Genomic DNA, 24,743 nt, shown 5'->3' with positions numbered 1-24,743 from the left:
TGGGCGTGGTGGCTCACACCTGTAATCCCAGCACTTTGGGAGGCCTAGGTGGGTGGATCACCTGAGGTCAGGAGTTCGAGACCAGCCTGACTAACATGGAGAAACCCCGTCTCTACTAAAAATACAAAAATTAGCTGGGCGTGGTGGTAGGTGCCTGTAATCCCAGCTCCTTGGGAGGCTGAGGCAGGAGAATCGTTTGAACCCAGGAGGTGGAGGCTGCAGTGAGCTGAAATGGCACCACTGCACTCCAGCCTGGGTAACAGGGTGAGATTCTGTCTCAAAAAAAAAAAAAAAAATACAGATTTCTGGACACTCAACTCACGCCTACAGAGTGTAACTTTCAGAGGTGAGGCCCAAGTACCCAGGGGCTTCATATGTACACCACAGTGAGAACACCTGCCCTACATTCAGAAAATGCTCTGACCAGTAGTTTCCTCAAAACACAACAGGGAGAATATTTTGGAATTTTAAAAATGGGGTCCACATATGCAAGATAGGTGGTGTGTATTTTTCTGTTTTTGATTATTTCACAAGTTTGTGTTACTCCTTTTAGATTGTACTTTGACAAGTATCCTTAATCCCAACTGTTGTAAAGACATAAAAGTGTTATTATATGTTGTTTTCTATTACACATAGATCATTTAGTTATATCAAACGGCTGAAAATGTATGCCACATAGGTACACATCCATAAAATGCTCTAACAGGTAGAATTTCCTCAAAACACAGCAGGTAGAATATATTGGAATTTTAAAAATGGAGTCCACATGTGCCAAATAGGTGGCATATATTTTTCTGTTTTTGATTATTTCACAAATTTGTGTTACTCCTTTTAGATTGTACTTTGAGAAGCATCCTTAATCCCAACTTTTATAAAGACATGGAAGTGTTATTATACGTTTTCTATTATACATAGATCATTTGGTTAGATCAATTAGTTCAATTTAGCTGAGATCTTTCAGAGTTCCATTTAGTTGAGATTTTAGAGTTTAGTCAATGTGTGCTCTTGTACGTCCATGTGAACGCACATAAACAAACACAAAATCTGAAGGAACAGTAGTCCTCAAAAGACCAGACACTAAATAGGGATTTGACTCATGATCAGAACAAGGGTAAACTTTCTTCCACAGATATTTACTAAGTACCTACTTTATGCAGTGTAATTTTATTTTCCTATATTCACTCATTCAATAAGTCTCATTGATGTAAGACTCATTAGCTGAATTGAGATAGTTCAATGAGATGGTTAAGATCACAAGATTTGGAATCAGAGAATCCCTGTTCCACTATATACTAATGAGGAAACCATGGGCAAGTGACCTCTGTAGCTCACTTTCTCCATCTGTAAATTTGGGATAACAACAATGCATATCTCAGAAGGTTACCTGGAGGAAAAAATAACGTCATGCATCCAAAGTGCTTAAAACACTGTTACTATCTATAAAGGTCTCCACAAATTAAGCTATTATTGATGTAATAAACATGAGAATACTATATTTTAATGTTTGGCACTTACATTTTCTTCCACATGCATATTTTGAAAAGAAAAATCAGTAAGACATTTTTTTACACATATCTTCCCTTTCACTTTTGAAAACTCCAACCACACTGACAGGCAAGAATAGAACACGCTTTGTCCTTGCTGAGGCAGAGAACAGGTTAACTTTCTGACTTCAAGAGAAGCCAGCTGGAGCGGCAGACTGTCTGCTAATGGTAAGGGAGGGAAAGCAAAAACTAATTTTAGCCATCATTCCTCAATCACTGTCCAGTTCCCCCTCATACTTCTCCTTGCCTAATCCCACCATCCTCCCTGGACTGTGAGGCATAAGGCCCTTTCCCAGGGCACCTTCAATCCCTCGAGGGAGGGAATAATTTTGCAGCAAGCCACTGGCCTCTTCTCTTGAATTAGAGATGCTCATGTCCCAGCTTAAAACACATCTTGAACACCATAAATTCCAGCCTCCCATCACTTGCAAATTATCTCTTTTTATCAGAGACCCTCATGCAGCCATGTGCCTTTTCTGCCATCTTTTGCTTAAAGTGACTTTTTCAGAAATGTGAAACACTGCTGTGGAAAAATTTGAGAAAGTCCAGATACAATTTAGCTTGGTCTTATAGTAAACAAGGATGAGGGAAGCAAAGATTAATGATGATTGCTAGGGTGACCCCATATGCTTGCATAACTTTCTTCACCCTTGCTGTTGAAGTCAAAATATCAGGGGAAAAGGAGAGAAAATTATGCAAGTAAATATTATATTTCATGAGCCTGACTTTCTGCTATGAAGATTGTGAAACAGAAAATATATTTGTGAAATGCAAACATTTTTCACTTACTCATGTTTATAATTAAGGCACAAATTCCTACTCAAACAAAAATCCTAGCTTGGGGAATAGAAACATAAACAGAAACACAACTAATGCTTTTGCTGACAGCAGGTTTCTTCTGTAGGTAATAGCAAGCATTCCATGTGTGCATAAGTACCAAAATGTATTTCTGTAGGTACACAAACATATATGCATATATAATATGGGCAGAACAACAAAAGCTCAAAGAACAAAAGGAAACATCTAACTGCTCAGATCCGAGAGCCGCATAAGGCTCATTTTGTTCTGGATAGATAAGCAATGAAGAAAAGGCTTGGAAGACATAGTCTGGACAGAGAATTAAAGAGGATTAGTTTACCAAGCCAGAGAAAACCCAGCCTGGAAGGATTCTGCTAGTGCCTAGCCCGGGTCCAAGGAGTAAATATTGAATAAAAGAAATCTTAGAATTACAAGACTGTAAGAGGCCTTAATAGTTCTCTAATTCAATCCTAGATTTGCCAGCAGAATGAATGCCTCAGTGACCGCTGGTCTGGGAATAGAGTGATTTAGTGCAGTTGAGCTGCCTCTGATGGGTTAGGCTCAGACAAGGGCATTCCTTACCTGGGGCCATGCAGGATGACAGCAAAGCCAAGTTCTGAGATAAATTCATCACAGGTAGGGTGCTGATCAGACCACCCCACCTGTCTTTCCACCACACTCAATCATCAACAACTTCACTTGGGGTATGGGCTTGCCTTAGCACCAGATCCTGCTCTAGCCCCCACTCCCAAGTACTGGGAGGTTCCTTGGCCTCCTTTTCCTGTGATGGGAAGATGTGCTGGGGTCAGCTGCATTTGGACTGTGGTCTTTCTTAACAAATCATTTTGGTTTCTCTTTATTTCAGTTCTGTAGCTCCATCACTCTGCATTTTAAAGATAAATTCCAATATAGTTTCTGAACATTATACAAGGTAGCTTTCAGTTAAAATTAAGTGCAGGCAATACATTGATTCCTGAAACTTAAAAGAAAAATCATGGTCAATTAATAATGCTGTCAGGAACTTTCAATTTAAAGGAATATCATTGTGAGTCGTTTTGTCATATAAAAATATTTTGTAATGCAAATGTCTCATTTGGGTAAATCTAGAATTTTCTCTATCGTGGCTCCTTTTCCAGCCAAACCAGTAAAACTGGGGAGCAGAAAGGATGGTCTGTATTTTTAAATAATATGTACAGAGCACCTGCTACATGTGCATTTGTGTTAATTTTTAAAGTTGCATGCCCTCATCCAACTTCCATACCTAAAAAGGAGAGATAGCACAATGTTTTGTTGATTTTTTAAAGAGATCACCTGGATGCCACTCAAAGCCCTTACTGTGAAAGCACCAACTTCTTCTCTCTTTTTTTTTTTGTTTTGAGATGGAGTCTTGCTCTGTTACCCAGGCTGGAGTGCAGTGGCGCAATCTCAGCTCACTGCAACCTCCGCCTTTTGGGTTGAAGCGATTCTCCTGCCTCAGCCTCACGGGTAGATGGGACTGCAGGCGTATGCCACCATGCCCAGCTAATTTTTTGTAGTTTCAATAGAGACGGGGTTTCACTGTGTTAGCCAGGATGGTCTCGATCTCCTGACCTCGTGATCTGCCCACCTCGCCCTCCCAAAGTGCTGGGATTACAGGCATGACAGACTTCTTATACTAGCCAGCCCCCATTCAAGCTGCTCCTTCCTGCACCTTCCAACCATTGTGCCCTCACCCTACCCCATATCTGGGCTCTACTGTGGCTTCAGCTATGACTCACCCTTGAGTCTCTTATTGACTTTGTTTCTACCCCCTCCCTGCCTAACCACTTTAGAATATTTTCCTCTGTTTCAGAAAGGTTATGTGTTGGGAGAAAGCCATGTATCCTCTGATCCTGTTTCAGCAACCTCAAAAGAATTAAGAGACAGAGTGGAATAGATTGCTACATAATTGATACGATTAATTTGTTTCAATGAGTGAAATGACAATTGTGTCCCTGATGCCCTTGTTTCCATCAGCTCAGTGATCTGATCCCAGATCTGGTTTCACTTTATAGGTCTAACTTAACAAACACCATTTGAAAGTCCTCTCATTTTGTAAACACTGTGGCATTGCATTTTTGTGTCAAAAAGCTGACAATCCTTTGATTTTTACAATTTGAGCCAGGATTTGGCCCAAACTAAAATTGATCAGTCATTTCCTAGGTAGATTAGTGTATTTAGACCCAAATAAGACCAAACAAAAACTACTTTAGGAGTATTGATTATTCTTAATAGTGTGGGGAAATGAGGAGATAGCAGAGACCTGAGAATGAAATCAGGCTCTATCCAAAAGAACTGAGATCTTAGTCAATAATTGTTTTATTTAAATGTGCCACATGTAAGAACATCATATAGCAATACTGGAAAGTATTATATATTATGGCACAAATAAGTAGAGGTTAAATTGGTAATATTATTTTATGTCTCTGCATAGGAATGTTTTGGTCTCAAAAGATAACTGTTCTTTAGAAATGCCTTGTTTTGTCATGAATGGGATTTCTCAGCATTTTACTTGTGCATACAAGATTCCGCTAAATTCTTGCTGAGGGTTCTCTAGCCTTGAAAGGGAAAATTTGCTTCCCTTTTGGGGTGAAAAAGTAATAGAGTTGTTTCAATTGATGTGTATATAGAATTTTATATCAATGCTCCACATTGGTTTCAACCAAATGGGAGAAACAATTCAGGACCTGGGGTATTGATGGGGTAGATGCATCAGACCAGCCAGCTGAGGTCTCCCTTTCAATTCCAGAAGAGCCAAGTCATAACTGGATGAGGACAATCAACCTGAAGTCTCAGACCAGCCTGCAAAATCCAACAAGTTCTCGCTAATAACAAAGATAATTAACAACTACAGAGCTTACTGATGCACAGCAGACCAACTTTACAGGTCCTAATATTCTTTTCATCTTTACACATGACAAAAGTCAAGTGAATTTTCTGGAGGTACACAATAAGCATTGGCAAAACCAGAATTGAAACCCAGTTGGCTTCACACCAGAGAAGAAGTTCTTGCCTGGATCCTATGAAATAACAACAATCTTATGAAAATGGCATACTCTGTGGGAAATCAAAGTCTTGTGGAAAGAACAGCCCAGGGTAGACTGGCTTTGTCATAGAAGATTTGATGGGCTTGCACTGAAGAGACATATTGACTTACAGATGGCATCAGAAATGAGGGATATGTTGAAATCAGATGTATGGAGTAGGATAAAGTGACTTCCATGTCATTTAGATGTCAACATCATAAGATTGAGTGTTGATAGCTGGGACAGATGAAAAATAAAGTTGAAGAGGCAGGGCTGATTCCTGTGGAAATTTCAAGCCAGGCTAAGTTTAGACTTGGATTATTAGGTATAAGGAGTCCAGCTGATTGATGTTCAGCATGGGACATGTTTTAATAGTGGCAATTTAGGAAGATTAATGCCATGTTAACTATGAGAGATGAAAGAAAGAAAGACCAGCAATGATGCACCACAGTTGTCTCCATGAGACTCAAGATGAGCCTCTGGACTAGCAGGGTGGCAGAGGGAATGAACAAAATGGGATGATTTCTTAAGATATTCCCAAGGGAGAAATGATAGAGCTTAACTGATTGACGTAAAGGCCACTTTAGAGTGAATATAAGATCAGTATTTAATTCAACGGAAGTTTGTCATGTAAAAATAATTCTATGTTCTGGAACTTTTGAATAACTTCTTTAGCATGCATTTTGTGACTAAATCTTGCCAGTTTTATAAGGTTTAATTTTGTTTTAGCTTATTTTCTGATTTTTTTTTTGGAGAATAAACACTTTGTGAGTTGTTTAAAACAAATCTTGAGTATTATTTTGTTTTTAATTAAGTATTTTGTTCAGTTCAGCTGTTGATTTTTTTGTTAAATCAAAACTTTGAATTTTTTTTTTCTAATTTAACTTACAAATTCACTTTTGCCTTCACTATTTTGTGCTGGTTGTTTCTTCCTGAGTTTAAGATACCTTAGTCTTACACTTTTATTTCTTTGTAACACACACAATGCTTACCAAACTGCCGGCCACAGAGAACATTTATTGTTATAGTGATTAATTTGCTTTTAAAAATAAAACTTTTTTTCCAAGTGTCAAGCATTGAAAAATATTAATATTTAATATTTTTTTCAAATGCTCTGGTTTGATTTACCTTTAGGATGTAATTCCATGAGGACAGAGCCTGCATATGTGATGTTGTTTTATCTTTAAAACCTAACATAGTATCTGGCAAAAGTTCAAAATACATTCATTGAACAAATTAATGATTTATTTGCTTGAATAAATATTTTATTTTAAAAAATAATAATTCCAGAGCTCTGAATAGGTTAAGATTTCCTGGAAAAGCCGTAGTACACATTCTGTGTTTGTATTTTTCTTGTATTGGAAGAAAGTGTTGTATATATGTGTTTGTGTGTTTGCGTGTATATGTGTGAGAATGCATGTGATTTGATTCTTAATATGTCAGTAGAGAAATGCCTGTTTCTGAAGGGTGACCCCAGCTATCAAGGAAAGCAGAAGAGAGGGTGGCAGGTAATTTCTGAACAGATGGTGGCAGAGGCAGACCCATAAAGGAAGGGCCAGGGTCTATCACAGTTTCTGTGCTGAATACAGAAGCTGCCATCTAAAATAAAGCACTTTGTTTCAAAACACCAACGATAGGAGGAAAATGATTATAAAAGAATTTAAGGCACTGTTCTGTATGTGTGTTATATTACAATAGCCAATTCAAAAAAATCGCAAGACTAATACACAAATAATTTATTATATAAAAATAGCTGATATAAAAAGTCTTTCAAAAATTGAAAATAACCTATAAACCTCATTTGATATGCATTTGATCAGAGGAAACTAGCCACTATTACAGACACATTTTAAGAAAGATTTTAGAACTAGTTATTCCCTAGGGATGACATCTAATGCAGAGATGATTGTACTGACCCAATGGCTTTTACTTTCAGAAACCTGTACTGCCTCGTGATCAAGGAGGTGTTTCCTAGGCTGAAATTTTCAACCTCATCTAGAGTCAGAAGTGATGTTGATCTGAACCTATGACAATGTGTGATTTGGCTTCTGTTTCTATAATACTTTAAACTAAGTACTGGATAGGAAACTCAATTCCAACCAGAAAATAATAGGTTTTGTTTTTCAAGGACTTTTTGCCAGAAGAAAAAATCATCTCTTTGTTTGTTTCAGGTAATGATGAACTAAAGGATGTACATGTACACACACACATCACACACACACAGACACACACATGGATAGCCAAATTTTGAGACCCGCATTTTCATAATTTAACCAAAATTTGGGCAATTTCCTATTTTGTACCAAAAATGATCTTGCAAAACCTTAATATTTGTGGTTCCCATAATCATTATCCAATGAGGCCTACATAACTCTAAATATGCCTAAACCACAGCTGTTAAATAAAAGTTTTAGCAGAATATTTTCTACAGTGCTTTTTCAGGAAACCATCCCAGCCACAAGATAGTTCTCGGCATCAGATATTTTGCTTTCTTAAACCTGGACTGAAGATTGATGATGATTCTGGGATGTTTTAAAATCACTCTATAATTGTAAATGGTTAATCAAATTCATTGCAGAATTCAAAGACTTATCCTTTGGCTTAATGTACTGCTCTGGACTCAAGAATGCTCTAATCAGACAGCAGAGCATCTGTAATTGGCATTCTTGAGGCCAATGGCCATGGCAGCCACTTGAATAAATTCCAGGAGCATTAGCCTCTGAAAATATTCCTTGTTTTATTTTCAAATGCTTTCTTCCAAATTGGGCTCCAGAATTTTTTTTTTCTTTTCCAGTTACAGAGTGAGTACAGCTATGCTCTTAATATTGGCCTCAAATATATTTTAAGCAAGCGGGCCAAAGAGTAATTCTCCATCAGAAGTGAACTTATGACCCTGTCAATTAAAAAAAAAGTCACAGTGAACGTGTAAGATAAAGACTGAGCCACAGCTTGCAGGCAGGCAGGAGAAGAGTGGGGAGGGGAGGGAATTCAGATCAAGTTTGCTGTTTCGTAGCATTTTGTATTACACGGTCTGAAATGTATGTCAGCTTTTGGATCTATTCATAGAGTCTAAAACTCCCCAGCCCTAGATGCATATTTTGGAGAGCCCAAAAATGTCTGCACCTCTTTTCAGATTATCTGAAACATATGGAGCATTTCTCACAGCATCAGGCCACTCCATCACTGAGACACCCCTGGCCTCTTCCAACCCACTAATGCATTAGGTTGGACCTTGCTGTGTCTTTGGCCACAAGTTAATCATTTGGGATGGCACAGTCTGGGAAGAGCTGTAAAGTACCCTGATTTGTCTTGCATTGAGGAACAGCCTCCTGGACTCAGGACTGAACTGTGTGTGCCTTGGGTAGTGGAGGGAAGATCTCACTGACCAGACGAGGCTGCGCCGGGCCTGCTGGGGTGCAGCACTGGGGCTGACCAGCCCAGGCTGAGAACAAAAGCAATAATCCAATTAGAGTTCCAATCCCTTTTGATGAAGACATACTTAGGGAAATCTCAGGTGTCAAGTGGTAAACACTTTACTTCTTTTTCAGTCAAAGATATATTAAAAAATAAAACGTCAAAAAGAAGTTTCACCAATTGTGACATATTTAAATATCAACCTTTAAACTAAACTAAAACATTGAACACACACAAAAACCCCATACAATTGTACCACTCACAAGATGATTATAAGATTTACAACAAAAAGCTTGTTCCAGGTGAGTAATGGCCATGGGCCACCTACATGCAGTGCAGGGCATCCAGCCTGGAACCAGCCTTTATGAGTCCACAGGTCTCCGCATTTCCTCAATCACAGGGCACAAAAGATTGCTGGGGCAGTCAGAGCAGGGATTGAGGATATCAGAATGGGGTGGGGCAGAGTCAGATTTTGAAATTTTTTGATTTTAATAAAAAGACTTCACAGTGAAAAGAAAACCAAATGATACTCAGGGAGATATAGCTCTAGGTCAGAAATTTCAAATCTTTTTTTTTTTTTTGAGATGGAGTCTCCCTCTGTTGCCCAGGCTATGAGTGCAGTGGTGCGATCTCGGGTCACTGCAATCTCTGCCTCCCAGGTTCAAGCAATTCTCCCGCCTCAGCCTCCTGAGTAGCTGGGATTACAGGCACCCACCACCACGCCCGTCTAATTTTTGTATTTTTAGTAGAGATGGGTTGTCACCATGTTGGCCAGGCTGGTCTTGAACTCCTGACCTCAGGTGATCCACCCGCCTTGGTCTCCCAAAGTACTGGGATTACAGGTGTGAGCCACTGCGCCTGGCCTCAAATGCTTATAAAATGATCCATAGCAAGATAATTTACTAAATTATTAATTTATGTATATTTCCCTCACTGCATTTCCCTCCTCCATTCCAATAAAGTGTCCAGCTGTTGTATTCCTTTAAAGGTGGAAGTAGTCAGTCCTGGGTAAGTGAAGTTCCAACACCAGAATGGGAATGTGTTGGGGACCTACAGGGTGCCCTAGAATGCTTTTGGGTCCTCTGAGGGGAATTGCTGTGTGGTCTCCTTGGTTGGCTGGACCCAAGTAGCTGTTCTCTCACTGCTGAAAGTGTCCTGTGCCCCACGTAGTTCAGGATCCAAGGAATGACCTAAGGGCTCACATCACCTTGTATGAAAAGCATATCAATAATGACCATGGGCACTGTAGGCCACAGTCTTCTCTTGAAAGGTTTTGCTTTATAAGACCCCTAGAAACTTGCATGATTCTAGAGGACAGAGGGCAGGGCAGAAAGGGAGAGCCAGTAGTAACAGATACTGAATTACCCAGCAGCCAGGTGGAATGCAGATGTAGAATCAGAATCACATTTAATTTAATTTTGAAAAAAAATGAAGTCATGTGACATTTCTTACAGCTTCATGTAACAGGTGAAAAGGTATAGTTACCATAAAGCTATATATATTTTCTTTACTGGAAACCTTATTTCCAGGTCCAACATGAAAACAGATCAAAATTAAAGCTTTTCAAACTGAAATGGGTTCTAAAGCCTGAAGCCCTGTCTCCTCGTTTTCCCAAACAGCACCCACGAAGCTTCACAGAGGCCTTGGAGGTCCATAAAGGTCTGTGGAATTCCACAGAGCACAGTTTGAAAACTGCTGTTCTACTTAGCATCCATTAGTGGAGAATTAATGATGGCCATAATATTAATAATATTATTCGTAATAATAACATACTGCTCTATAGTTTAAAAAGCACTGTTATGTGTGTTAGCTCACTTAGTATCTGCAGTAACCTAAAATAGAGGAAATAGATATCCTAATTCTTAAGATGAAGCAACTTGCCCTAGGCACAGTACGAGTAAGTTTGGTGCCTATTTTTGTTGATTTTTAATATGGGAAAATAAAATAAAATACGAAACTCACTGAGGACACATAATAAATACTTATATGCTCATCACCAGAAATGAATGATTATTAACATTTTATCATATTATCTGAGATGTAATTATTAAAGAAGTAAAAAATTACAGATAAATAATGTTATGCTTTCCTCTCTCCTTTCCTTTTCTGCAGAGGAACCTATAAAATTAATGTAATGTAATGTAATGGGCCCAGGTACTTGTTTTATTTAAAAATGATATATAGAATTGCTTGTAAACTCACCTTGTCACTCAACATTAAATCATTTTTACTAATATTTAACAGTACTGCATCACTTGATCACATTATAATTAATTTATCCTTTCTCTTGCCAATGGACACTCGGGTGGTTTATGACTGTATACTATTATAGACATTGCTACAAAGATGATCATAGCCATAACTGAAATAGTTTCTATAGAAGAAACAATGTTATTAGATTGGTGCAAAAGTAATTGTGGTTTTTGTCTTTTTTTTTTTTAATGGCAAAATCAGGTTTTTTTTTTGATGAGCATAATCAGTTTTATTAGATATTGCCACTTTGCTCTCCAAGTTACATCTCTACCAGCAGTGTATACAAGCTTTGATACAACTATATTATCTCTGAAATTTGAACTGGCTAGTTTTAAATTGTTTTAAAAATTTCACTGGGGTTAAATAATAGCACATTGTGGTAAATAGGAATTCTCTATTACTAATGACATAAAGCCTTATTTCATGTTTATTGGCCATGTGGGTTTCTTGTTCTCGGCATCACCTATTTAAATTTTTTGTAGATTTCTCAGTTGGTTGTCTTTTCCCTAGTGATTTCATTCATTCATTCTTTCACTAATTCATTTGTTCATTTATCTGTTCAATAATCTCTTGTTGAGGGCCTACCATATCCCAGGCCTACTTTTAGGAGCCTGTTGAGTCCCATACCTGGTAAACTTCAGTGCGGGAAGACAAACACAAGAAAGTAAGCAATAAGCATATACTGTAATATTAGACAGTTATAAGAACTAGAAGGAAATACAAATTGAAGGAAAACAGAGAATAGTGAGAATGTGTGTGTTCACATATGAAAGAAGTGTCCAGGAATGGGTTTTCAAAGAGGTCACATTCTGATGGAAACCTAAATGAAGAGAGGGAAAGAACTTTGGGAAGATTTAGAGGAAAAGTATTTCATGGTTAGGAAATGAGAGCAAAGATCATGAGGAAGAAAAACAATTTTGAGATGTGAGGAACATTAACTAGTATAATCATTTTTTCATCAATGTACTATGTCCTTTAACATTATTTGCTAATTTGTTTGAAGTTTATTTATTTGAATATGCATACATATTTTTCCTCACTATTAAATTTTTCTTAAATTTTCTAATTCGTTACTCCTAACATAAAAGCCAGGGTTTGAAGTGAGGGTTTCCAATGTAAAATTTCACATCCTTTTTGTTTTATCATGTTACTTCTCTCAAATAACAATGGAGAATGCAGACCAAATATGCAGAAAATTATAATTAAAAGCAGAAGTTTACACAAAAACTCTTCAATGGGAAATTCTCAGATGAATTTTTGAGCCTACTTTAAGACCTGTCTATTCTTTCATGCCATTCCACAGCCACTATAAATACTGGTGGCAGAATAATTCCAAACAACAAATTTCAGCTTCCAACAATGACCTCTTTTTGAAGAGTAAAGAGAGGCTGATATTTTCATGCCTTGTCCAAAGGAGCAAAAGGCTAGGCTCATTCATTTTCTTTTCTCTATAACACCCTCTTGTTTTATTCTTAAATAAACAAAGCAAAAACATCTTCCGTCTTCCTTCAGAACTCCTCATATTTTTGTCAGGACTACACAGCTAGCCTGTGTTAAACACTATCACGTGACAGGCACTGGAAGCAATACTTTCCATCCGTTAGCTCATTGAATTCTCATAACAATTTCAGGAGCGAGGTATTCATTGCCCTTTCCATATGTGGAACTCCGGTTGGGGAAGGTTAAATGACTTGCTCACAGTCATGCAATCTGTAAGTGGTACAGTCCAGATTTTCTAATCTCTAAGGTGTTTCTAATTTCAAAGGAGTTCCCACTTAGCATAAAGCAAAATAATCTAAGAAGCTCTTGAAAATGACTCTATGTTCTTTGTCACTGTGGGAAGCCCCAGGGACACACTTCTTGTCCCTACAGATGTGGGAACTCTCCTTGGGCTCTGAATACCTGAGGCATGCACATTTTGCAGTTTGATAACATACAGTTGGTCCAAAGCTCACTCAGTTCAAGTGAACACACTCCAGCCTTACTTTGTCATTGTCTCTTCCTCTTCCCCATTGTCTGCCTCCTACTCTCTCCACTCATTACTACTGGAAGAAGGAATCTCCCTCTTACTCAACAAGGCCAAAGTGGGCCTAGCATGAATCTGTCAAAGCAGGTGGTGACCCAAACACTGGGATCCAAAGGCTTTGGGAATATCCTCTGACTCTTGTGAATCCCAAAATCACACATTTCAGAGCTGACAGTGACCTCAAGGAATGACCTCATCCAGACATCTGCCGCTGTCAGTTGTCAGACATTATCTCAATTTTGCTGATGAGGTAACTGGTACTCTGTGAGATCATGTGACCAACTCAAGGTTACATGCTAGGAAAGTAACTGTGAAGGCCTATATCCCTGTATAATAAGTGCTTCTTTTATTACATGATTAGAGTCTTTCCTTGGGGTTTTGCAATGTTTAAAAAATATTTAAACTTCTATATCTCAGTTGTAAACTAAGGAAAAAAATTAAGTAGTGACAGGATGAAGACAGAAACACCAAAAGTGAAGGGAGAGAGGGTCTCAAACTCAGGTGCAGTGATGAAGAAGAAAAATTTTGCTGACTTCCTGCTTTGCACTGAATAAAACATATTTTGCATTTCCAATTCTACTTTTCTGGAATTTTACAATGATAGAGTTGGAGAAAAGGGAAGGGGAGAGGACAATACGTTATGTACTACACATTTGTATCTCATTTAATTCCTCCCCACCCCAGAAACCTAAGAAGTAAAAATTGGCTCCCAATCCCTTATCTACAACCCTTGTGGTTCGATGCCTCCCAGATTCAGAATTGTACAGATTTTAGAAAGTCAACAGAGTGCATGTATCATACATTTCAAAACATTCTCAATAGTACTGAAGAAGGATATTTCCCTGACCCCTTTGCAGGACTCATGACATGGGTGCCCCATTTACTTGGCCTGTTGCTCTCAACTCCTCACGGGAGGGAGTGTGCGAGCAAATGAGGCGGGAACTGGAGTACATGAGTGCTGGAACCAGCTGGCCCCTTCAGCACTGGCAGGGATGATCTCCACTCACTCAGACCCGCTGTGCTCCACCCCTCATGGGAGGGAGTGTGCAGGTGAGTGGGTGCAGGAGCTGGGGTGAGCGCTTTGGGGCGCCAGCAGGAGCAAACTCTGTGCTGGCCCTGCAGCAGTCTCTAATGGGGTGCCTGTGACTCCTGCAGCCCCAGTGGGCATGTTACGGTGCTCTTTTAGCTCTGCCATCTTCAGAAAGATTAACTGTTAGCAGCTCAGTGGGCCCTTCTGTATCTGTACTTGATCCTAAACTTTTGTCCGGCATCCAGGAAAATTGAGGTCACATGAAAGAATTAAAGGATAGTAAATGTGGGGAATTTTATTGCCAGTGAAAGTTGCTCTCAGTGGGAAGGGGAACTGAAAAGGGAATGGGGGATATAGGTAATCTTCTCCTGAAGTCCGGCATTCTTTTCTGAAGTTACACTGTCAAGCTGTCCCTCTGAAGTCAAGCTGCTTCTCTCCAACATCCAGCCATAGTTGTCCCGATGTCTAGATTCTTCTTCCTCTCTGCTGGCTGAGTCTGGGGTCTTTAAAGGCACAGGATGGGGTAGGGCAGGGTCATGGGTGGTTTAGGAAAAGGCAACATTCTAGTGAGAAAACAGGGATATAAGTTATCACTTTGGGCCATGGTCTCAGGCTTTTCAGCTTGAGGGTTTCACCAGGGATCCCGCCCTTTTCTCCCTAGAATTCCTCTGCCTCCTGTCCCTATCAGTATCTAGGCTAGCATCCTGTAATCAAACATATTTGTGTTTCTTCAGCCAAAAGTATGCATATTCTCATTAAGTGGGATTAGATGAAGACTATAAATAGTCTCATATCAGTTCAAGTAAGTTCAGATCAGGTCAGGTTTTAACATGAAACAAGTTATAAAAAAATTGTTTTGAGAGATTTCTGGAATTTGCAATTGCAGATAAGGGACTGGGGATCTACATTAATATCCTGTATTCTTATCACATCACAAATGAAGAAATAGAGGCTTAGAGTTTAAGTAATTGCCTAAGTTCCCACAGTATCATGCCAGAAATGGGGCTGGAAACTACAACCTTCAATACCACCACTTTCCTCATTACTGCCTCCGGGGGGGGGATTTCTTCTCTCAAGAAGATGGCGGGTAAGCTTGTATAGGCAGGCTGACTCTTGTCTTTTGTATTTTTAATATATTTCAGAGGAGCTTGCATGGGCATTACATACATTGTACACAGTCTCAAGACCTATGAGTAAACACACTCCATGATTTATAAATGAGCATGAAGATTGTTTGGAAATGTCATCGACGTAGGGTCAGGTTTCTTTGAACTCATAATTAAATGGTGGTCAGAAATCTTTCCAAGGAAGTATGACAAAGGAGATGCTGATCACAGATTTACACTTGCAGAAAGTAAATCCTTCCATCTGCCAGCACTTGCCTTTGTCTGGGAGTAGGAAGGAAGATGTGAGGGCAGTTACTTATTTTTTGCCACAGGACATTGGCCGAAGAGTTATCTTTGGGAAAGGTACCAGCTGTGTGGCTCTTTATGATGATACATAACCTATGTAAATGTGATGCTTTTATTAATTTTGTAAGTATTGGTTAAACATTTTCTACATGTCAGTTATGGTCCTAGAACACACTGGGTATTTAAAAATAAGTAAGACTTATTTCCTGTCCTCATAATGCTCTCAAAAAGAAAGAGACAACAGAAGGGATAAGGCACACAAAGACTTAATTATAATACAGAGAAGAGAATGAGTAATGTAAGAAGAAAACTACAAATAAAGTGCTATTGGGAACTAATGGTATGATCATCTAATCAGAGAGTTCAGGAAGGGCTGTGGAGATGATTACTGAAGAAAGCATAGGATTGGAGATGGGGGGAGATAGGAAGAAAGGTGTTCCTTGTAGAGGAGACATAATATATCAAGAACAGTTGGCATTCAGCCTTTTAAAAAATTATTATTCCTGATTAGAAGAGTGGCCTATATAGTGGCATATATTTATACCCCTAACTCTTCAAATTGTTTTCTTGAATTTTAATGAAATTTTAGACTTTTAAAAGTTTACACTTCAGTGATTTTTAAATCATTAAAAAGTTGTACAACAGTCATTACAATCCAGATTTTGGACATTCCCATCACACAATAAAATTTCCTTGAGCCCATTTGTAATCAATCCCAGCTTCGATTTCTTAGCCCCAGGCAATCACTAATCTATTGACTGTATATTTGCCTTTTCAGAAAAGATGAAATAAATGAAATACATGAAATTACACATTATGTAGTCTTTTACACCTAGCGTCTTTCACTTAGAATATATTTTTCAGGTTCACTTGGTTTGTAGCATGTATCAGCAGTTCATTGTTTTTGCTGTTGAATGTAATCCATTGACTGGATATACCATCTTGTGTTTATGCATTTGTCAATTGATGGACATTTGGGTAGTTTCCAATCTTTGGCTATTGTGAATATAACTATGGATATTCTCAAATAAGTTGTTGTTTGGATATATGTTTTAATATTTCTCTTAGGTAGATTACTGAATTTACAAAAATTTCTGGGTTTTATGGAAACTTTATATTTAAGTTTTTAAGAAACTAAAAAATTGTTTCTAAAGTAGCTATACCACTTTACATTTCCACCAGCAAGGTATGAAGTTTCTAGTTTCCAACTCTTGGTATCATCCATCTTTTTTACTATAGTCATTCTAGCGTGTATCTCTTTGTGATTTTAATTCGCATCTCCCTAATGACTAATGATATTGAGCATATTGTCATGTGCTTATGGCCATATAGATGTCTTTTTAGGTATGATGTCTATTCAACTCTTACCAGATATATGACTTGCAAATATATTTTTCTCAGTTTCTGTCCTGTCTTTCTTAAAGCTATTGTTTGAAATGCAAAAGTTATTAATTTTAATAAATCCTATTTGTCAAGCTTTTTATGGCTTTTAATGTTGAATATAAAACTCATTGATTAACCAAGCTTATGCAGATTTTCTCATAAGTTTTCTCCTAGAAGTTTTATAGTCTAAGTTCCTACATTTTAGGTCTATAACGCATTTGAAATAATTTTTTAGCATAGTTAATGTAAGGATCTACAATTTATTTTATTTTTTTTTTGCAAGTGGATATCTAATTGATCAAGCACTACTTGTTGAAAAGACTATGCCTTCTCTGTTAAATTACTTTTGTGCTGCTGTTGAAAATCAGTTGCCCATGTATTTGTGGGTATATTCCTTGACTATCTACTTTGGTTCACTGATTGAATTATCTGTTTTTATGACTATATCAACTCTCTTGATTACTGTAGCTTTATATTAATAATATACCTTCAAATCAGGTATTTTGTTCTTTTGTTTAATGTTGTATTGGCTATTGTAGGTCCTTTGAATTATATAATAAGTTATTCAATTTCTATTTATAAAGTCTGTTGGGATAATGACAGAAATATGCACCTTAACTTAGCACCATATAGTTTAGAAAAATACTAACTTAGAGTTGGTAAAACATGGCAACTTTGCTCCGATATATCTTCCTCTCTCATGCAATTTTGCCATTATATATTGAATCTTAAAACCCAACACAGTGTTTTAATTATTGTTTAATAAAATCTTACATAATTTTTAAAAATTAATAAGAAATTGAAAAACACATTTATAGAATTGTTTATATTTATCTATATTTAAAATATCCTATATTTAAAATACCCTTAAAAAATTGAAAAACACATTTATAGAATTGTTTATATTTACCTATATTTAAAATATCCTATATATTTTAAATATATTTACCTATATTTAAAATATCCTGTATTCTTAAGGTTTTTCTTAGGATTTGGTGTTACTCTTTGGTGTCATTTCCTTTCAGCTTGAATGAATTCCTTTAATATTTGTTGGAAGGCATATCTGATAGCAACAAATTCTTTCAGTCTTTGTTTATCTAGAAATGTCTTTATTTCACCTTCATTTTTGAAGGATGGTTTTGCTGGATATAGAAGATTTGGTTGACAAGATTTTTTTTCCTCTCAATTGAAGTTGTCATTCCACTGATTTCTAAACTCCATTGTTTATGACAATAAATCAGCTGTTAATCATTCCCCTGTATGTGATGGATCATTTTTCTTTTGCTGCTTTCAAGATTTTCTCCTTTTCTTTGGCCATAAACAGCCTGTAATGTGTCCAGACATGAATCTCCTTGAGTATTTCTGTATGAGATTCATTGATCTTGGATCTGTAGGTTAATAATTTTTAAATTAAATTTGGGAAGTTTTAAACCATTATTTCCTCAAAACTTGTTTTTTTCTTTCTGTTTTGTATTAGTTTCCTGAGCCCCCTTAATAACATACTAGGAACTGAGTGATTTAAACAGAAATTTATTGTCTTACAGTTCTGGAAGATAGAAATCTGAAAGCAGGTGTTGGCAAGCTTGGTTCATTATGAGGGATGTGGGAAGAATCTGCTCCATGCCCCTTCCTTGGCTTCTGTTAGACCGAGGCAATCTTTGCCTTCTCTGCATCATCACATAATCTTTCTTCTACACAGGTTCTTCTGTGTCCAAAGTTCCCCCTTTTATAAGGACACAATAATACTGGACTAGGGCCCACAGAGATAATGACTTCATCTTGATCATTTGCAAAGACTCAATGTTCATATTAGGTCACATTTACAGGTTCTGGGGGTTAGGACTTTAATGTCATTTTGGAGAACAGAATTCACCTCATAATATTCCCCCTTTACTTTTTTTTCCCCTCTAAAAATTCCAGTTGCATGTGATGGTATGCTTAATGTTGTTCCACAGGTTTTTGAAGTTCTGTTAATTTTTCTTTAAACATTTCTTTCTCTGTTCTTCAGACTGGATAATCTCTATTCTCAACTTCACACTTTATTTTTCTTTTCCATCTCAAATCTGCTCTTGAGCCCTTTATTTTTTTTTTACTTCAGATATTGTACTTTTCAACTCTAGAATTCTCTTTTGTTTTTTAAAAATAATTTCTCTCCCTTCATTGAAATTCTCTATTTGTTGAGTCATTGTTATTATGCTTTCTTTTTGTTCTTTAAACAGATTTCTTTAGTTTATGGAACTTATTAATAAAAGCTGCTTTGAAGTCTTTTCTGCCAAATCCAGTTTTTATTTACTGCATTTTTTTTTGTCTCTGAATACTGGTCTTTCTTGTTTCTTTGCATGCTTTGGAACTTTTGGTTGAATACACTTTAGATAATATATTTTAGCAACTCTGGGTTCTGATTTCTCCTCCTCTGAAGATTATTATTTTTGTTTTTATTTTGTTTGTTTAGTAATTTACATAGACTATATCTGTGAAGTCTGCCTCCACGGTAAACTATAGCTGCTGATGTTCCTACTCAGTATTATCATTTATTTTGTTTTATTTTTAGTCTAACTTCCTAGGGATCATCTCTGTGTCTGCATAACTTTGACTTCAGCCCAAGATTGGTCAAAAGTTGTGTTCAAACACCTTCAGCCAGTAAGGCTTCCATTTTCTGGGTGTTAGCTGGGAATGACATTCAAATTTTAGGCCATTCTCATTTGTCCTATCTTTTGCTTCCTTCCAGGCTGTCTTCTATTGCCTCTTGAGAATGTGTGCATGCTCCATTGACCTGGTATTTTTGGGTGGCTTGAGTCTTCCCAGTCTTTCCTGCACATCCACACAGCCTCCAGTCAATTCAGAATATGTGGACTGCTTATCAGTCCCCTAATCCTATCTCATCTCCCAGAACTCTCTGTTAAATCTCTGGCTCCACTCCATTGACTGCCCCAAACAGAACTGCAACATCAGTGGAGACCCTAGACCTCCCTATTAGCTTCTACTAAGCTTTAACTGTCAATGCTCCAATATGTATAATTCTCCAGCATGGGTAGCAGGGCTGTTTGTTTTCATGAGCTAAGAAAGCTGAGAGGGAGATGGGAGCAGCCACTGGCATGAAAACCACAAACTTATATTCTTCTGACCTGAAGCTCAGTATTTTTCATGAATAAATGCTTCTTAATTTGTTGTCTGTCTTTGGTTAATTTTGAGAGTATTAAATGATTGTTTCTCATGATTTTGTCCAGTTTTATAGTTGCTTTTTTGGGAGAGAATTTGTTTGCCTCCCCATTCCGTCATGCTTGAAGAGAAACACTTTAAGACTTTTTTTCAATAGTCGTGTCCTTGATTTCCTCAGCATTGGGCATTGACTCTTTGCTGTGTCTTTACAATGGTATCTTTCCAGATGCCTTTAGTTCTAGCAGCTTGGGAGATACACTAGACAAACAAAATGGATCGAATCTTCATTTCTAATCTCTTAATCTATCCATTCAAAATCATAAGCTTACTCACGCTTCCATGAGTTTTCTCATCTATTAGCACTTTCTAGAATGTTGTATCTTTTCCCTTTCAAACCCATTGCTGCTCCAAGACTCTGCTAAAAATCAGCCTCCTTTATAAAGTTGTTCCTAATTACTTCAACTCACTCCACTTCCCTTCTCTGTGACATTTTGGCTTTAATTTTTGCCATTATTTTTGGAAATTACACTGATTCTATCTTATACTCTTCTCCTAACTATTCTGTTTATGCACTATTATTTTTAATATCCCCAGGGAAACCCATTTATTGAAGGCAGAAGCAAAGCTGTTATTATTTTCCATATCTCATAGATTTTACTGAAATCCTAGATATATCTAGTGCACAATTTAGAGTTAATACATTGAATTGAATATGATAGAGTAAATGATTCCCTGACTGATAATCATGCCCTATACTTTTAGGACAGTTAGCATCATAAAAAGATGTTTTACATTCCTCTTCACCCTGTGCAAGTCTCTGCTTGCCTAATTCACCCTATTTTTCAAATTCTGGATAAAATACCTCCTTCATGAAGCCCTTCATGATTCTCTCCTTCCTGAACTTGCAGTGTATTCTACACTTTGCCTGTGGTTATTTGGCACTTTCTGTCCTGAATCATTGCTCTTTATGTACATGACTTTTGCTGTTAAATATGAGCATCAGCTTCAGACAAGCATTTATCTCTGTAATTTATCTCATTGGCAGAATATCTTGGTATACAATTGACATAGTTATTATATAGTAAATAAATGAATTAATGAATAAAGCTCAACCTTGGTTCTACCAATTTCACTCAGTTTGTAGAATATAATGATAGCATATAGACAGTATGTCCTATGAAGTCAGAGGAGGTTAATGCTGTAAAAGAAATTACAGATGATCTAGCATGGTTGTACCTTTTCATATGGGATCAATGAGGTCCAGTGAAGTGAAATGATGTGTCCAGTAATGAGTATCAGAGGTCTACGGCCGGCCGGTGAGATTGCTTTACACGGTTTTGATCATTCTTCCAAACTCAAGGATGCAAAGTAAAGCTGGCATTGCACATTCCAAGAGACTATAGGCTTCATCAGAATTGTAGGTTTCATTTAGTGCTTCTCTTTATGGCAAGGAATTTATATTCAAATCCTTTTGCCACCAACAGTACAGCTGACCTTGCATTCACTGTAAGGTAACAAATTAACAGGCCCATTCTAACAGCAGAGTTACCAGACCCAACAACCAACGCTTTCCCTTTGATGAAGAGATGTTAATATACTTCAATGTACCGATTGGCCTTTAACAAGGAAGTGGATTCAAAACTAACATGAAAATGTAAACCTGATGTGATTTCCCTAACCAAAACCCAGCAAATACACTCTCTGTGAAGTGTACAGCTACTAAACTTTAATGACAATATCAGTTCTGCTTGATGAGGGGAGTAGTAAGTCCTTGGTTCATCTATTATAAAGATTGGAATTCAGGCTGATTTCCCTGCACTTGGCAGGTGGCCAAGCACTAGGGAGCTAATGCAGGCCATTCTAGCTGTATTTAATGAAGGTGGCACCCAAGACATCAACTTCAAGAAAAAAAGCTTATCTATGCATTTGGTTCATACTGAGCATTATGTTTGTGAAAGTGTTGATGTTTAAGAGCATGTTAACCTCAAATTAAATAAATAGTAAAATCACAACCGTAGGTTCTCCAAGTGTAGGTAGCTAACTGTCAAGTCTATGTTTTCATTTTAACCAGGTGAGAGAACTTTGCAAAAGTGCAGTGATAGAGTGCCTGCTATGTGACGGGCACCCCCACAGACATGTACTTTACTCCTGTCATTTTACATGAAGTGACTGTTGAGTTTCCCCTAGGCCTTCTTTCCTTTTTCCCCATTCTGCTCCTCTGCACCACACTGGCCCCTCCTGTAGTCTCCGAGGGTACTATAAGTAATGATAACTGCTTTTACTTCTTGACACTGTATGACAAGTCAGATTCTCTATCAGATGCTCTACATTGTCTCTTTTAATCATGACAAGTTGTTTAAGGTAGGCATTGTTATGTACATTTTAGTGATGAGGTACTCAAGACTGAGAAAGATGAACTGGCATGCTCAGAGTCACACAGCAATAAGAGAGAAAGACAAGTTTTGGACACATGATACCTTTGCACTGACATCTTGCTTTAATACTTTCAAACTTGATTTTGACTTTAGTCACACAAAAACACCATCCCCAGTTACTGTTCTCCATCATCTTTGTCCAATTCTGTGAGAAAAGGAGCACACAGCCCCAGCCATGTTATGGTTCCCTAGGGCTCATTCTGTTGGGAAGGGAGGCTCCACAGCAGGAAAAAGCAGTGAGGGAAAAGGTACTTTGCATAATTTTTCTCATTTAGTTCTGTGTGTCCAAAATATCTTTAGGGATGGCGCACACTTCTGTAGCATGACCCATAGACAATAACAAAAATAACAGGACAATAAAAAAATAGAAAAAAATACTAGGAAGGCCAAGAAAGATTTTTTCTTACAGTCTTACATGCACAATGCCCAGCATAGTACCTCATACATAACAGGTAATCAACTTAAACAAATTCGACATTTTGATAAGCAAGTGTTCTCAGAAAAATTTATTTCTTGGTCTATTTCATATGATAATCCTTATGTATTCATCAAACACAGTTATAATGTTAAGTGGAAAAATCAGAGAACAAAATTTTATCCATGCTATGATTACAACTAGAAAAATTATGGGTGCATACGGGGAATCGGAAAGGAGTACAAAAATGGAAGCAATAATTTGTTGGTGTGGTGGGATTGCAGGATAATTTTCTTCTTCCATTTTGATTCCTGTTAAAGCTATTATGGTGTTGTTTGTGCGATAAATAATCTTTTTAAGTATAAGAGTATATATCAATTAAAAAGAAAACATGTAAAGGTATGTGCCAAAACCATCAGGAAACATAAATGTAGCATTTCTATTTCTGCTGGAATTCTGGCTTCTAATGAGGCCTTTATTCTCACTGTCACAAAGTGCAATCAATCTCCAAGCAACTGTGTTAAAGGAGAGAAACACTGATGAGGGTCATCTTAACATAGGGATGATGAGTACCCCCAGCTATTCCATGGGATGATTTTCTGTTTTATGCGTGCCTGATAGGTATGGTTCTGTGGGTCATTTCTAAACAATTTATTCTGACTATCAGGAAAGTATCTATATTTTGGCTTTCCTAAGAGAATTTGACCCAATTTATGCTCATCACCTATTACATCATGCCACTTGAAAGCCATTAGTTTAGAGTAGACCTTGCAGTGCTATTAATCATTATCAAAATATGGCCTACTAAGTAGAAACTTTGGGGGGCTTATTAGAAATGCAAATACTCTGGCTCCTTAGACTTTCTGAATCAGAAACTATGTGGCTGGCCTCAGCGATCTATGTTGTAGGAGACTCCCCACCACCACATGATTTTGATGTTCAGTAAATTTAGTAACTTGGACTACACATACCCACATAATGTTCCCACCCTACATTTCAGGAATGATCACTTAGTTCATATTACTTGCTTACTATTTCAGGTTAAAACAAGAAGTTATTAAAATGAAACGTGTTGTATGCAAGGGGTAGTGTTTTAAGATATTATGTGCCATTAATATATTAGACTGAATTAATTTGTCAGTTTTCATGGCATGAATGAGTTCTCTTTAGGGCCTGGGAACTGAGAATTTAACAACAGATAACCGTTATGAGAAGAAGAACCATGACTGTGGGGAGGCAGAGGCCATCACAGAGGTTTCTGGGGTTGGGAGAGAGCAGCATTAGGACATTCTTGAAAGGGGTACATCTGAGCTCTGCAAAATATCTTACCTCCCTTAGACTACCTGAGCCAGCACTCTGTTCATTAGAACCGGTTCAACATCCTCCTGGGGAAGTGGCTCAAGTCTACCTTTACTTGTTGTACGCACACGATTGGTATATCCATTCTCTGAACATATTAGGGATTTATACTTAAAGCGGGCCTGCTTGGAAGGCTCAATTGTTGTCCAGAAAAAGCACTGCCTACTTACGGCATGCAAAGATATTTTCAATCAAAGCGAAAATCATGTGCAGCTCAAGTCTTATCTTCCTGTATAATTATAAATCATTTATCCTGGATTGAGCCCTGCTGAGCATAGTTTCATCCTGAGATCACCATAATCCCCCTGAGAACACAGACCGCCTTGCTTTAGCACTTCCTCACAGAGGGCTTATTAGAGAAAATACACAGAAGCTACACGACCAAAACAGAACCTTACCTGAGATGTATCACAGATGTTACCTACAGCAGTGACACATGACAGAGAACTAAAGGGTCTGTGTGCCCTCCAT

General features: G+C 37.6%; 1 protein-coding gene and 1 long non-coding RNA gene across 5 annotated transcripts in view; one reads left to right on the top strand and one right to left on the bottom strand.

Moving 5' to 3' along the window:
- Positions 1–6,164, top strand: part of LOC107968616 (uncharacterized) — a 33,172-nt gene extending 27,008 nt beyond the window's left edge. The window contains exon 7 of the long non-coding RNA XR_001709923.4: positions 5,110–6,164. This is a non-coding gene — a long non-coding RNA (uncharacterized LOC107968616). The remainder of the gene's footprint in view (positions 1–5,109) is intronic.
- SEMA6D (semaphorin 6D) overlaps positions 1–24,743 on the bottom strand; it is a 589,551-nt gene that overhangs the window by 194,499 nt on the left and 370,309 nt on the right. The gene's annotated exons all lie outside the window — the stretch shown is intronic.

The sequence above is a fragment of the Pan troglodytes genome, chromosome 16 (assembly GCF_028858775.2).
Source record: "Pan troglodytes isolate AG18354 chromosome 16, NHGRI_mPanTro3-v2.0_pri, whole genome shotgun sequence".
Classification (NCBI taxonomy): domain Eukaryota; kingdom Metazoa; phylum Chordata; class Mammalia; order Primates; family Hominidae; genus Pan; species Pan troglodytes.
This window is presented reverse-complemented; position numbering and strand designations above follow the sequence as displayed.